This window comes from Pteropus alecto, unplaced genomic scaffold, assembly GCF_000325575.1.
Source record: "Pteropus alecto unplaced genomic scaffold, ASM32557v1 scaffold589, whole genome shotgun sequence".
Taxonomy (NCBI): domain Eukaryota; kingdom Metazoa; phylum Chordata; class Mammalia; order Chiroptera; family Pteropodidae; genus Pteropus; species Pteropus alecto.
In genome coordinates, this window is record NW_006442514.1 from 50,504 (window position 1) to 67,236 (window position 16,733).

The window sequence follows — 16,733 nt, forward strand, 5'->3', positions numbered from 1 at the left end:
CTAGTTTTGAAATCAAGGTAATGGTGGCCTCATAAAAGGAGTTAGGGAGCCTTCCTTCTTCTTGAATTTTTTGGAATAGTTTGAGAATAGGTGATAATTGTTTGAATATTTGGTAAAATTTGCCTATGAAGTCATCTGGTCCAGGACGTTTGTTTTTTGGGAGGTTTTTGATTACTGATTCTATTTCATTGGTGGTGATTGGTTGATTCAGATTTTCTATTTCTTCTTGACTCAGTCTTGGGAGATTGTATGTTTCTAGGAATGTGTCCATTCCTTCCAGATTGTCCATTTAGTTGGCATGTAATTGCTCATATTATTTTCTTATGATCCTTTATATTTCTGTGGAGTCCGTAGTTACTTCTCTTCTTTGATTTCTTATTTTATTTATTTGAGTCCTCTTTCTTTTTCCTTGATGAGTCTGGCTAAGGGTCTGTCAATTTTGTTTATCCTTTCAAAGAACCAGCTCTTGATTCCATTAGTCTTTTGTATTGTTTTTCTAGACTCTATTTCATTTATTTCTACTCTGATCTTTATTATTTCTTTCCTTCTATTCACTTTGGGCTTTGTTTGCTGTCCTTTTCTAGTTCTTTTAAGCATAAAGTTGGGTTGTTTATTTGAGCTTTATCTTGCTTTTTGAGGTAGGTTTGTATTATTATGAATTTCCCCCTTAGGACTGCTTTCACTGTGTCCCATAGATTTTGAGTCATTGTGTTTTCATTTTCATTTGTCTCTATGTATCTTGATTTCTTCCTTGATCTCATTGATCACCCATCATTGTTTAGTAGCATGTTATTTAGTGTCCATGTGCTTGTGTATTTTCCAGTATTTTTTTTGTAGTTATTTCTAGTTTTATACCATTGTGATCAAAGAAGACGGGTGATATGATTTCAATCTTCTTAAATTTATTGAGACTTGTTTTGTGTCCTAATATGTGGTCTATCATGGAAAATGTTCCATGTGCACTTGAGCAGAATGTATATTTTGCTGCTTTCGGGTAGAATGCTCTGAAAATATCTGTTAAATCTAGTTGGTCTATTGTGTCTTTTAGGCCCATTGTTTCCTTGTTGATTTTTTGTCTGGAAGATCTGTCCACTGGTGTCAATGGTGTGTATATGAGTGTATTACTGTTGTTCTCTCCCTTTATGTCCATCAATAATTGCTTTATGTTTGTAGGTATTCTTATGTTGGGATTGTATATGTTTATTAGTGTTATGTCCTCTCGATTTATTGATACCTTTATCATTATGTAATGTCCTTCTTTGTCTCTTATTATAGCCTTTGTTTTAAAGTCTATTTTGTCTGATATAAGTTTTGCTACCCTGGCTTTTCTTTTTTCATTTCCACTTGCATGAAATATCTTTTTCCATCCCTTTACTTTCAGTCTGAGTATCATTTGATCTGAAGTGGGTCTCTTGTAGACATCATATGCATGAATCTTGTTTTCTTATCCATTCAGCTACTCTATATCTTTTGTTTGGAGCATTCAATGCATTTACACCTAAAGTGATTATTGATAGTTACATAGCTATTGTCATTTTATTATTCATAGTTGTGGATTTCTCCCCTTCTTCTTTTTACAGAAATCCCTTTAACATTTCTTATAATACTGGCTTGTTGGTGATGAATACCTTAAGCTTTTCCCTGTCTTGGAAGCTCTTTATCTCACCTTCCATTTTAATCAAAAGCCTTGCTGAGTAGAGTATTCGTGATTGTAGATTCTTGTTTTTCATAACGTTAAATATTTCTTACCAGTCTCTTCTGGCCTGCAAAGTTTCCACTGAAAAATCAGCAGACAGTCTTATGGGGGTACCCTTGTAATTAACTACCTTCCTTTCTCTTGTTGCTTTTATGATTCTCTCTTTGTCTTTGACCTTTGTCATTTTCATAATGATGTGTTTTGGTGTGGATCTGTTTGGATCCCTCTTGCTTTGAACTCTCCGTGCTTCCTGTACTTGTATGTCTAATTCCTTTGCCAGGTTAGGGAACTTTTCCTTCATTCTTTCTTCAAATAGATTCTCAACTCATTGCTCTCTCTCTTCTCCTTCGGCCACTCTTATGATGCAGATATTGTTATGCTTCATGTTGTCTCAGAGGTCCCTTAAACTATCCTCATTTTCTTTTATCCTTTTTCTTTTGCTGTTCTGATTGAGATTATTCTGCTACCTTGTCTTCCAGTTCGCTGTATTGATCTTCTGCTTTGTCTGATCTACTGTTGAGTCTTTCTAGTTTATTCTTCATTTTAGTTGTTCTCTTAGTTTTTGTCTGGTTATTTTTTATGGTTTTTATACCCTTTTTATACATATTATCTCTGTCGATCTTTTCATTGTTTTTATCCATTTTCTCCCAAGTTTGTTGAGCATCCTTATAAACATTATTTTGAACTCTGTCTCTGGTAGTTTGCTTGCCTCTATTTCATTTAGCTTATTTTCTGGAGTTTTCTCTTGTTTTTTCATTTGTGGCATGTTTCTTTGTTTTCTTATTTTATTAGCCTTTCTGTGTTCATTTCTATGTATCAGGGATATTTGTTTTATCTCTCAGCCTTCATCAGATGGCCTCATGTGGAAGATGTCCTGTGTGTCCCTGTGGTGCACTCTCTCTGATACCCTATGCTGGGAGCTCTAGACGTGATCTTCGTGTGGGTCATGTGTGATCTTCTGTTGTAGCTAAGCCTTTATTGGTGTTAGTACATCAGTGGACGAGATTAATGCTCAGGCTTACTAACTGTGGGAACTGGTTATACCCACAGGGTATGAGTTGCTTCATGGAAGCTGACCCCACTGAGTGCAGGCTTGTGTACTTATTGAGACCACCTTTTATGTGTACCATTTATGAGACTAGTCAGAATTTGCTCTGTTGTGGTCTAGTGCCAGCCTCTGTGTGCATTGGTTCTGTAGCCCCATGGGAGGGGCTCCCTAGTAGGCCAAGGTCAGCTACTGCCTTTGATTGCTCAGGGCTACCCGGTGGGAACTACAAAGCAATCCACGGATGTTTGTTGCCTATGCTGGATCTATAGGTAAGTGGAAGAGACAATGCTGTAGGCCATGGTTCGGTTATCCCCTGTCCCTGACCTAGAGCAGTTTAGCAGAAGAACTAGTGCTCCTTCAGATTTGACACTGCCTGTCAATTGCCCGTAAATCTCTGAAACTGGAAGATTCTCTGGGTGATATGTGTGTTGAGTGGTGCAGGGACCTTGGGAGTCTCCTGGATCTATTGAGCAAATTCCCCCCTGCCACTGCCATGCCAGTTTACATGCTAGCGCTGTCTCTGTTGCTTCCTGTACAGGTTTCCAATCATAGCAATGCCAGCTGCTGCTCACCTCAGGCCTGGAAACACCTGAGCTCTGTTTAAAGATTACTGAAGCTCGCAGATGTGACTTTGTGGCCTACCACTGAATGCTTCTCCCTAATGAATGGATGTTGTGTGGGCCGCAACAATCTTGTCTTGTTGTTTGTTGTTGAATTTGTGACTCAAGGAAAACACAGAATGGGACTAGGTTGCCTGGGAGCAGGTTTGCCACAGGTAATTTGTGCATTAGATGGGGTGTCATCTTAGTGAGGCACAGGGCCATCTGGCCTGCACAGCACCAGATTTGCTGCCGGCTCTAGGTCTGCAGACTCCCACCAAAGTCAGATATCACTGCACACCTAACGTCATCTGTGATGAGCTCAAAAAACTTCTGCAATCTGCCCAAGTTTCAAGCATACAGTACATTGTTTAGACATTTATATAGTTCATAAAACTATACTTTATCTTCTCTCTTCCTATCCATAAGCACAGTATATGCTTCCATTTATTTTTACCTTCTTCAATTTCTTCAATGTCTTATAATTTTCTGAGTATCAGTCTTTTGTTTCTTTGGTTAATTTTATTTCTAGGTATTTTTTGGGGGGGGTGATTGCAATTGTAAATGGAATTGTTTTCTTAATTTCTCCCTCTGTTAATTTGTTATTGGTATATTAAAATGCAACTGATTTCTGAATATTAATTTTGTATCCTGCTACTTTACTGAATTCGTTTATCCATTCTAACAGTTTTTTTGGTGTAATCCTTAGGAATCTCTATATATAGTATCATGTCATCAGCAAATAATGACAGTTTAACTTCTTCCTTCCAATTTTGATACCTGTTGTTTCTTTTTCTTGTCTGATTGCTGTGCTAGATCTTCTGATACTATGTTGAATAGAAGTGGTGAAAGTGGACATCCATGTCTTGCACATGATCATAAGGAAAACAATTTTAGCTTTTCCCTGTAGAGTATAATGTTAGCTGGGGATTTGTCATATATGGCCTTTATTATGTTAAGATATGTTTCCTCTATTCCCATTTCGCTGAAGTTTTTTTATCATAAATAGATGCTGATTTTGTCGAATATCACAAGCTTAAAATTTTCTCAATAATGGACCCAGCAATGATAGTCACCAATGTGACATTTTTGAGATTGTATTAAAAAATGTAAAATTGTTTAGAAGTTCTACCTAAATCAGTCAACTGGCACTTTCCAAATGACCAGTGTAGAACATTACAAAATAATGCATAGGTAAAAGTACAAGATAGACCAATAAATTTTAATGTAACAGCCAAAAAGTTCAATTATATGGTTTCAAATTCCATATTTCAACTCTCCTTTCAGAAACTACCACTCGTTGAGTTTTGGTGTAGCATGAAAGAAAAATATTTTCAATTATCTAAAAAGGTTATTAAAATACTCCTCCCTTTCTAATTACATATATTTGTGAGGTTGGATTTTCTTGATATTTTTTCTACCAAAACAACATATCATGATAAATTGAATGCAGAAGCAGATATGAGAATCTGCCACTTATGTCTAAGCTAGACAGTAAAAAGATTTGTAAAAATATAAAAGAGTGCCACTTTTCTCATTATTTTTTGTTTGTTTGTTTTGGAAAAATAGTTATGTTTTATAAAAATGCTATTTATATTAATAAATAATAGACTTGCTATTATTATTTAAATTAATTGATGAATATATATTTTTATTATTTTCAGTTGTAATTTGTAATAAGATAAATATTGATACACATAACCAAAATAAACAAAACCTTTTGAGGTCCTTAATAAATAAATATATGCATTATTTAAGGCTGTTGTTTTCTTGTTGGTTTTCTGTTTGGAAGATTTATATTTTGATGTCAATTGTGTGTTAAAGTCCCCTTCTATGACTGTATTGCTGTCAATTTCTCTATGTCAGTTAATATTTGTTTTATGAATTTAGGTGCTCCTACGTTGGTTTACCTAAATGTATACAAGGATTATATTCTCTTGTTGAATTAACCCCTTTATCATTATGTAATGTCCCTCTTTGTCTCTTATTATTGCCTTTTTTATAGTCTATTTTATCTGATATAAATATTGTTACCTGAGCTTTTTTTTGTTTCCATTTGCATAAAATATCTTTTTCCATCCTTCTACTTTCAGTTTGTGTGTGTCTTTCTATCTGAAGTGGGTTTCTTGTAGACAGCGTATGTATGGGTCTTGTTTTCTTATCCATTCAGCTACCCTGTGTCTTTTGATTGAAGCATTTAATCCATTTACATTTAAAGTTATTATTGATAGGTACATAGTTATTGCCATTTTATTATTAATATTTATGTTCAATTTTTATGTTTTCTCCTTTGTTTTATTCTTTTAAAATATCCCTTTAACATTCCTTGTAATACCTGTTTGGTGGTGATAAATTTCTTTAGCTTTATCTTGTCTGGGAAGCTCCTTATCTGTCCTTCAATTTTAAATAATAGCTTCTCTGGGTAGATTAGTCTTGGTTGTAGTTCCTTGCTTTTCATCACTTTGAATATCTCCTGCCAATTTTTTCTGGCCTGCACAGTTTCTGTTAATAAATCAGCTTACAGTCTTATGGAGGCTCCCTTGTAGGTAACTAACTGCCTTTCTCTTGCTGCTTTTAAGATTCTCTCTTTGTCTTTAACTTGTCATTTTAATTATGATGTGTCTTGGTGTGGGCCTCTTTGGGTTCATCTTGTTTGGGACGCTCTGCACTTCCTAGACTTGTATTTATATTTTCTTCACCAGGTTAGAGAACTTTTCAGTCATTATTTTTTCAAATAGTTTTTTAATCCCTTATTCTCCCACTATGATGCAAATGTCATAATACTTAATGCTTTCCCAGAGGTCCTTTAAACTATCCGCATTTATTTATTTTTTCTTTTTGTTGTTCCAATACTGTGTTTTCTGTGTTTGCCATTTAAATCATTGATTTGATCAGCTGTTTCATTTAATTTGCTTCCTTCTAATGTATTCTTCATTTCTGAGTGGTTCTTTTTTTTCAGTTTCTGGGCTTTTTTGTTTGTTTGTTTGTTTTTGTTTTTTGTTTTTTGTTTTTTGATGCTTGCTATCTCTTTGTTGAAGTCTCAGTAAGTTCCTTAAGCATCCTTATCACCATTGTTTTGAACTCTGTATCTGGTAGATTGCTTGCCTTCATTTCATTTAGTCCTTTTTTCTGGAGTTTTTTCATGTTCTTTCATTTGGGACACATTTTTTGTTTGTTTATTTGTTTGTTTGCTAATTTTGATTGTCTCTCTATATTTGTTTTTGTGTATTAAGTAAATCTGCTATATTTCCCATTCTTGGCAGGGTGTCATTATATAGTAGGTGTCCCGTGGGGCCCTGTGGCACAGTGTTCCTGCTCACCTGAGTTGGATGCTCCAAGAGTGTCCTTTTTGTAGGCTGTGTGTGCCCTCTTGTTGTAGTTGAGTCTTGACTGATGTTGGCACATCAGTTGGTGTGATTGACCCACAGGCTGACTAGTTGTGGGGATTGGCCACAACCACGGCATACGAGCTACTGTGCAGAGGTTTACCTCACAAAGCAGGATTTGCCTCAGCAGGCTCAGTTGACAGCTGACACCAGTCACTTATGGAGCTAATCAATTGGTGTTTTGTTTTGCTTTGAAGCCAGTCACCAGGTGTGGCTTTTCTGGGGCCTTTTTGAAGGGGCTCCTGTGCAGGCCAAGTTCAGTACTGCCTGTAACTCATCTGGAGCTATCTGGTAAGAGCTACAAAGTGATTTGTAGTTGGTCTCTGTCTGTGCTGGATTTAGAGGTCCGTGGGAGAGGCCATACTTCAAATCAAGGCTGTCCTTCACCAGTACTCAGTTTGGGGTAGTTCTGCAAAAGGCCCAGAACACTCTGAGGACGTCCAACCCCTGCCAGCTGTTCATAAGGTTCAGCTACTGAAAGAGCCTTGAGTGGTACAGGTAGTATGAGAATTCAATGGAGCAGAGCCTCAGGAGTAACCAGCATGGAGTGAGAGGTGTTTACCACATTATTGCAGATTTAGATTTTATGCCAGTTCTTTGCCTGGGTCCACTCTGCAAAAGGTTCAGAGCCAGCCACTACCCACCTGGGGCTGGTGGGCCCCTGAGATTTGTTCAATGAAAACTGCAGCATTGGCCAACAACTGCTGCCTGCCAGCCACACACACACAAAAATTACCAGTTGTGTGGAGTGAGTGGGCCTCACCAGGCCAATGCAGATTTCGATTTGGCCATATGGGAAGAGGTCTCAACACAGGGACAATGTGGCTTTACTTCCAGTCCTCAACCTGAAGCCACACAACTCAGTTTCTCCCTGTATGTCTCTGGCAGCTCCCAGCCACAGTCCCTCTGCTGGAGACCCAGGTGTGTGCTTGGGAGTGAAAGAGTCTGTCTCCAGGCCCTTTAACAGGATACCTGTTTCCTGCTACCTTTCATATCATTCAGATGAACAGAATTCTGGCTGTTTTTCACAGCTAAATGTTGTGGGGGCTGCTCTTTCAGGTAGTCATACTTCAAGCTGTGGAATTTGGTGTGGGGCTGAGACTCCTCACTGCAGAGGGGACCTCTGCAGTCTAGATATTCCTCCTGATTCTCAACCACCACACTTCCGTGTGTCTGCTTCCCTCCCACTAGTCTCAAGGTGGCTTCCTTCTTATATCCCCAGTTATAGGACCTCCTGTTCATCTAGTCTCCAGATGGTTCTCTAGCTTGATTGTTCTATATTTTGGTTGTAATTTCGACGTGGTCATGGGAGGAGGTAAGCACAACGTTTGCTTACTCCACCATCTTGACTGGAATTCCAAGTTGATTTAATTTTAATAATAACTACTGTTGGCATTTAGGTGTACATCTTCTGGTCTTTTTTTATGCACATGAATAGATATAGACATTTGTTTTAAAGACATATTATATACATACTGTTTTAAATTTGATTTTAAGTCTTATTCATCAAGAATATCTATTCCAATAAATATAAGTTGACAATTTTTAATGGCTCTATAATATTTTATTATATGTATGTTCAATGGACCACCTATTTTAATATGTTTATAATATTTTAGTATTATATACAAAACTGGGATGAACATACTTGTACATATATCCTTGTAAATTTTTATATTATTTTCTAATGATAAATTATTGTAATTGATTTCTATGTCAAAGGGCATTATTTTTTTTTTCCTTTTTAGGGCTTTTGGTACATATTGTCTGTTTGCCATCCATAAATGGTTATAGCAATTTTTACTCCTACCAGAAATATATGAGAGTGCCTATTTTTCCACTCAGTTATCATTGAGTATATTAATTTTTTCTTGGCAAATCTGATGTGTGAGAAGTGGTTATCTCATAGCTATTTCATTTTATTACTTTTTTCATAGCTATTTTAAATTAAATTTCTTTGAATAATATTGAAGATACATATTTGAAATATTTTATTGGGCATTTGTATTTCTTCTTTTAAAAGTTGTTCACATCCTTATCCATTTCTTATTTGTTTAAAATAATTATTTTTATATTAAAGACCCTTTGTCACACATGTTTCAAATACTTTTCTTCATTGATTGTTGTCTCTTAACTTGTCTTTTGCCATTTAGAATCTTTTAATTTTATGTTATATTTACAATTTATATTATAGATGCTAAATTCTGTGTTGAAATCAAGAGTCATCTTTTTATCATCTTGTCTTTTATCATGTCTTGTGATGTAGTTACATGACATTCATAAAAGGTTATAGTGCTTGGTATTATAGATATAGAGCACTAGGAACACTGCCTGATGTGCAGTAAGTGCTCAATAAATTTTAGCTACTACCATTGCTGTTATCATTATCAAGTTATAAGTGAGTCTGATGATCTGAGAAATGAAATAGCTAAATCAAATAACCAAATAAGGCTCTGTTGTGTGGCTTCCACCCAGAAAAATATACAAAGTTGATTTCATCCAAATATTGACCACTGACTTTCTTTTTGCTCACTTTACATGAACACTGAATGCCTTGATCTTTGGGACTGATAAAAATCACTCAGCAAGTCTAATTGTCCTTCCTCTATGCTTACACATGTACTATGAAGTTCCCTCTGGATGTGACAATTTAAATGGAATATTTTGGTCAAAGAAAGATTTCCTAATAGTTGAGTCTGAGTGGGAGGAGAAACATTCAAACATTATACCTTTCCACCTCCTGTAGCTGCAGGCATCATACAGAATGAGGGTATGGTAGTGATGCCATAAACATGAATTTGCAGCAGTTCCCATCTGAAGGAAACTGAGACCAGAGTAATGCCAGAAGAAAGAAAGGTTTTTTTTTCTTTTTTTGGTATCAAGAATGGTTACGTATGATTGGAGTAAGTGAGAGATAGTTATAATTGGTCCTCTCTTTAGCAGGACAAATGGTGGGCAGAGATGTGTCCTTATCATAGTTGTATCTGTTCTTCAGCCAAATTAAACACAAATGTCCAAAGCTTCTAGAGTACATTAATTTGAAGCATGGTACAAAGAATATAAATATATTAACAGTCTACTTATTTATTTTATGATTAAGTTTAGAGTAAAAATAATGCTAAAAATGGATGTCTGGATATAATATAGCATGACAGAATTTAATCATAATCAAAATTTGTGCCTTACCTGGATGGATGAAAAAAATTAAAGGAAACTAATGAAAAACTAATGAAAATTGCATAAAAATCGAGACATGTAACTTATTGCACACAATGTTTAGGTTTTTAGTGGGTTGTACGAGTGTAAGGTTTTAATTACAATAGAGAAAAAGTCATATGGGCATCTCTTTTAAAAATGTCATCTATTTTTCAGCTAGATGGTTTATCACAAAATCCAACCTGGGTAATAATGCTCCCATACTTTCAACTCAGTATCTGAAATGCTAGTGTCATGTTTCTCTTCTTTTGTCTCTCCTGGTAGATTCTGAGAAACTCTCAGAGGTTTCTGCATCTTCTGATTATAGCAGCAGCTGTCCCTGTTGGTTTGGTTGAGATGCATAATAGTGCCTCACTACAAAAAGCTTGGAGAAGGTTGGATTTAGATTGTAAATGAAAATGTCCTGAAAATGATCTTTATTTCATATTCTATTTTATTTGAATTTCTTTTCTTTCAAGTAAGATGAAGCTGTTGAGAAAGTATGAAGAGAACACGTGATGTTTCAGGAACCTCTTGGACTCTATTATCCTTGACTTCTACTTGCTTGTGACTCTTAATGTAAATTATCCTCTCCATTTGAAATTTTATTCTCTTAGTTTCCATGACATTGCATACTGCACTGCTGTTGTGCTACCTCTCTCACTGCCACTTTATCTTTTTCTATCTTCTTTGCCGTTCTCCTTCATAATCTTGTTTATAAATGTGTGTGCTTCAGCTCAGTTTTTCATTCTCTGCTTTTCTCTGAATATACATTGTCTTACATTGTTTCAAATGCCATCAGAATGTGCATGATTCCCAAAATTTTCTCCAGGTCCTAATATTTCTCCAATCTCTTTTCATCTTCAAATCCCCATTGGATATTTTTTCTTGCTTGTTTCACCTAAACTCAATCCATCTTGAAATAAGTTCACTACCTTTGCTACTCTTCCTGCAAAGTGACTTTTCTTCGGAACAATTATTTCCACTACAAGGCTCCTTGTCTAGTTACATAGTTGTGAAATCTCAAGATCATCCTTGACTTCTTTCCTCTGTTAGCCTTCTATACCCAACCAGTCACCAATTTCTGTCTGTTCTTCCTTCTCAATTACTCTCATATTATCCATGCTTTTTACTTTTCACTGTCACTACAATATTTTGTATTTACTATTTCACACCTAGTTTACTGTGTTGGTCTCTCTGTCTCCTGTATTTATTTTCTTTTAAGCCACTTAAACAAAAGCCCAGGCTCATCTTCTTAATATACCATTCTCATTGTTCCATTAAGTGCCTACATCTATTGTCTCTTTATTGAAGTCTTAATTCATTATTTGGGGATTTAATTATCCTAATAATATGGCCCCAATAGTCTCTTTGTATTTAAGATTCTCTTTGTATTTAACCTTTGGCATTTTAATTATAATGTGTCTTCGTGTGAGCCTCTTTGAATTCCTGTTTCTTGGGACTCTCTGAACTTCCTGGATTGTATTTCTAGTTCCTTCACTGGGTTAGTGAAGTTTTCCATCATTATTCTTCAAATAACTTTTCCACTTCTTGTTCTCCCTCTCCTCCTTCAGGTACCCCTATTATACGGATGTTTTCATAAGTAATTTTGTCCCAAAGACTCCTTAAATTATTCTATTCTTGGCTTCTTTTTTCTTGCTGTTTTGATTGGATAACCTTGGCTTCCCCATCCACTATATTGGTGGTTCGATCCTCTTCTTCATCCATTCTGTTAATTACCTCTAATATCCTCTTCATCTCAGATAATGTATTCTTCATTTCTGACTGGTTCCCTTTTATAAGTTCCATTTCAATTTTTTATGTTATTTTTATTTTAAACTTTGATAAAAGTTACTTCGTTAAAGTAAAAGTTACTTTGTTAAAGTTCTCAGTGAGTTCATCTGCATTTCCCCTAAGTTCATCTTTATAAACAGTGTTTTGAATATCTTTATAACCAGTGTTTTGAACTCTGCATCTCTTAGATTACTTGGCTCCATTTTATCTGAATGTATGTTCCGTTCTCTCATATGGTTTCTGCTTCTTTGTCTTCCCATTTTGGCTGCCTTTCTGTGTCTGTTTCTTTTTCTCTCTCTCTTTTTTTTTTTTCTTTTTTTTTGGTGAGGCAACCCTTGGTTGACCTCATCGATTGCAAGAAACTTGTCAGCTTACAATCCCTTATTTTTTTTTTTATGCCTACAGCGCCTGGCCTTCCTAGGTGGTCTCCCATCCAAGTACTAACCAGGCCCGATCCTACTTAGCTTTCGATATCAGACGGGATCGGGCTTATTCAGGGTAGCATGGCCATAGACTTGTGTCTGTTTCTATGTACTAAGCAAAGCTCTTAAGTCTCCTGGTCTTATTAATGTGGCTTTGTGTAGTAGGTGTCCAGTGGCACAGTCCTGAGAGAGGTTCAGCATCAGACCAATTTTAGCCCCAGTTTGTGTTTTTCCGGGGCCACCTGTTAAGATTCAGCAAGGAATCCACGGATGCTGTGCGTAAAGTTGTCTCAAGAAACCATGCCAGAAACTATGGTCAGCTGCCACTGATGTGGGTCTTGGAGCTTGCTCAGCAAGTTGCACAGGACTCACCAAAAACAGAACTGGATGTGGCTTCGGTAGGGCTGCGAGTTGTGGGAGGTGGAATTTCAGGCAATCCTCTGGTCGGAGTAACCTATGTTATCCAGTTTGAAGATGTCTCAGCTATAGAGGCGCTGTATCCGCACACTGGAAGAGAGGAGGGCTCAATAGAGGAACAATGGATACTGCCAGCACTACTGCCCAGGATAAAGCCTCACCTTCGGCCCTCACTCCAACAACTCAGTGTACCCCTGTGATCCCTGGTGCCCCCGCTTTCCTCTGAGCAGCTGTCTCAGCACTGGTGCTCAGAACGAGCAGATCTGTCACTATGAAAGTTCGCTCATGGACACAGCCCCTTTAAGAGGTAGCTGTAGCTGCTGGCTGTCGCTGCCGCTGCTGCTGCCCAGCCTCTGCCCCAATCAGCCATTGGAACCAGGCAGCCTCGCGTCCTTGACCTGTACTACTTCCTCCCATTGCAGGGTGATTTCTTATTTCTCTCCCCAGTTGTAGGGCTTGTTCATCTAAACCTTCGGCAACTCTGCTTGCTGTTTGCTCTATGTTTCCATCACAACTTTGATGTGATCATAAGAGCAGATGAACAAAACCTGTATCTTCTATGCCGTTCTTCAAGAGTATAATAATTATTAATAAGAATAATTCAAGATCAAAGATAAAGGTGCTCTCACTGGAGAATATTTTTGTTTACTTCTGACAGGGACCAAGGTACAGTAGCAATTTGGGACCATGCTAATCTAAAGTTCATGGTACTTGAGAGGTCCTGGACTGCTCATGAACTGAGTTGGAAGTCTGTAGAAAGGTAAGGCCAGTTCCCCTCTGAGCTTTTTGACAAAAAGTTTTCCAGAATCTCCACTTTGTAAACGTATTGGGCTTTGAATTCTGTTCCTCTCACTGAATGCTACTACCAAAACCACTACTCAATTTCATAGCTATTTATCCCAGACTGTCGAAAGACCTCAAGTTAAAAACAACTTTTAGTACTAGGCTTACTTTTCTGGAATATTGTTTTCTCTTAGATTTTGAAAAGTAATTTCTATACAGTTAGTATTTTGATACTTTTAAGATGATTTTCTGTAACCCCTTGTAATATATGTCACATGCTATGATTCTAAATATGTATATTAGTTGGTTTATTAAATGATAGATCTTTTATTCTTGTTTCACTGGTCCCTAAGGCCCCGTACAATTTAAAAATATATTTTCTCTGTTGTTCTAATTGTGTAATTTCAATTCTAATGTTAATTTTAGTACTTTTTTTGGTTTGGCCCCTCCATTCTATTCATGAGCCTAGTCACTGTTTTAAATTTTGTTTATTGTGTTGTTTTTATTTTTTATTTTAGTTTTAAATCTTCCATTTGGTTATTTGGTTCTTTTCTTTAATTGTGATAAAATATACATAACAGAAAATTTATCATTAGTAAAATTAAATAGATTCACAATGTTGTGTAACCATCACCATTATCTAGTTCTAGAAGATTATCATTACCCAAAGGAGAAAGCCCATACTCATTAGGTAGCAACTTCCCATTCCACTCTCCACCAAGTCACAGACAACCACTAATATACTTTCTGTCTCTATTGATTTGCCTATTCTGGATATATCATAATTAGAATAATACAATATTTGACCTTTTGTATCTGGCTTCTTTCACCCAGCATAATGTTTTCGAAGTTCATCCAGATCGTAGCAAATATAAGTACTTCATATTTTTAAATTGCCGAATAATATTCTGATGTATAGATATGTCACATTTTGTTTATCTATTCATCACTTGATGAACACGTGTGCTCTTTCTGCCTTTTGGCTATTGTGAATAATACTGCTGTGAAAATTTGCATATAAGGTTTTTTTTTTTTGAACTTCTGTTTTCAATTTTGGAGGTATATATTCAGGAGTGGAATTGTTGGGTCATATAGTAAATCCATGTTTAACTTTTTGAGAAATTGCCAAACAATTATCCACAATAGATTCACCTTCTTACCTGCAAATGTATGAGGGTTCTAATATCTCCACATTGTTACAAACACTTATGTCCTTTATTTGTTTGTTTGTTTTAATCATCTTTATTATTATAGCCTTTTTAGTGAGGGTGAAGTGGTATCTCATTATTGTTTTGATTTGTATTTCTCTAATGATTAATGATACTGAACACCTGTTTGTGCTCTTATTGGCCATTTGTATACCTTCTTTGGAGAAATGTATATTCAATTCCTTTGCCAGTTTTTATTTGGGTTGTTTTTGGTTTTGTAGTTGAATTGTAATATTTCTTTATATATTCTGGATACTAGACCCCTATCAGATATATAATTTGCAAATATTTTCTCCCAGTATATAGGCTGTCTTTTTACTTTCTTGATAACGTCTTTTGATACATAAGTGTTTTTAATTTTGATAAAGTCTAATTTATCTTTTTATTGTTGTTGTTTGTGCTCTTTTTGGTGTTCTATTTAAGAAATAATTGCCAAATCTAGAATCATGAAGATTTGCCCCTATGATTTCTTCTAAGAGTTTTATGGTTTGAACTCTCATGTTTGTCTTTGATTAATCTTGAGTTAATTTTTGTATATAATGTGAAGTTTATGCAACTTCATCCTTTTGCATGTGGTCATGCAGTTGTCCTAGCATCTTTATTGAAGAGAATATTCTTTTCTTGCTGAATAGTCTTGGTACTCTTGTTGAAAATCAATTGACCATGGATTTCAGGGTTTATTTCTGGACTATATTCTATTCTATTGATCTATGTCTATCCTTATGCCAATAACACACTGTTTTGATTAGTGTAGCTCTGTAATAAGTTTTGTAATTGGAAATATGAGTCCTCCAACTTTGTTCTTTCCCAAGGTTGTTTAGCTATTTGGGTGCCTTGAAATTTCATGTGAACTTCAAAATAAGTTTTTCCATTTCTGTGAAAAAAAAAAGGCTATTATATATTGATAGGTATTGCATTTAATCTGTGAAATACTTTGAGGAACATTTTTATTTCAGCAATACTAAATCTTCAGTTCATTAACACAGAATGCCTTTTTATTTATTTAGGGATTCTTTAACTTATTTCAATGTATTATAATTTTCAGTTGTATAAATCTTGTACCTCTTTGGTTAAATTTATTCTTATGTATTTTATTCTTTTTGATGCTATTTTAAATTTATTTTTTTCTTAATATCATTTTCAGATTGTTCATTGACGGTGTGCAAATGTACAAATAATGTTTATGTGTTGATTTTGTATTCTACAACTTTGCTGAATTTCACTTGGTTCTTTATTATATCTTCTATTTATCTGCTGAGATCTTTTTCCCCTGAGGCTATTTGTCATTTATTTCAAATGTGTTCATAATTGTTTGTTGAACATTTTTTTGATGGCAATTTTAATATCCTTGTCAGATAATTCTGATCTTCGTTATGTTGATGTTGACATCTATTCATTATCTTTTTTTTTTCCATTCAATTAGACATCACCCTGGTTCTTGTTACAAGTGATTTTTGATTAAAACCTGGATTTGGGATATTATGAGACTCTGGTTCTTATTTAAACCTTCTACTTCAGCTTGCCTTCCCTAAGACCACTCCATCAGAGGAAGTGGGAGTGCCACTACATTACTATCTTATACATGCCCAGTTTCCCTACTTGGACTCTGTTGATACCCAAGTGGGGGCTCTTCATTACTCCTGAGGGTGGGAGCTCTGGTTCCCCACTAGGCCTAAGTGATACCTCTGGAATGGAAGGATTAGGTGTTTCTGATTACTGGTCCCTAAGTGGCACCCAGTGACCCCACTAAATGATGGCTTCTTTATACCACTGGGTGGTGGTGAAAAATTTGGCTCTTTTCTAGGCCTTTTATGATATCAATCTAGTGAGGCTGGGGAATGGTGCCTTGTTACTGCCAGATGGGGTTAAAAATCTGGGCTCCCCACATAGTCTCCACCGACATTGTGGCGGTGGGTGTCTGTAGGTGGAGGAAGGCAGGGTGGGGAGGAGGAGAACTTCATTACTGCCCAACAGGGATGAAGTCTCATCTCCGTACTTGGATTTTTGTGACAACTCCCCAGCAGGGTGTTTGGGACAGCTCATTACAGCCTGGCTAGCATGGAAGACTTAGCTTCCTACTTGACTTTTGCTGCTGTGATGTGATCATAGCTTTTCCCTGGGGGTTTCAGCTGAAATAGAGTGTTCATTGTCTAAAGTTTTATGTCTTACTAGGCTGCCTCTTTCC

The 16,733-nt window shown here is 36.1% G+C and overlaps 1 pseudogene; it reads right to left on the reverse strand.

Moving 5' to 3' along the window:
- Positions 1–12,114: 12,114 nt before the first annotated feature.
- Positions 12,115–12,233, reverse strand: LOC112471772 (annotated as a pseudogene).
- Between the last annotated feature and the right edge of the window lie 4,500 nt (positions 12,234–16,733).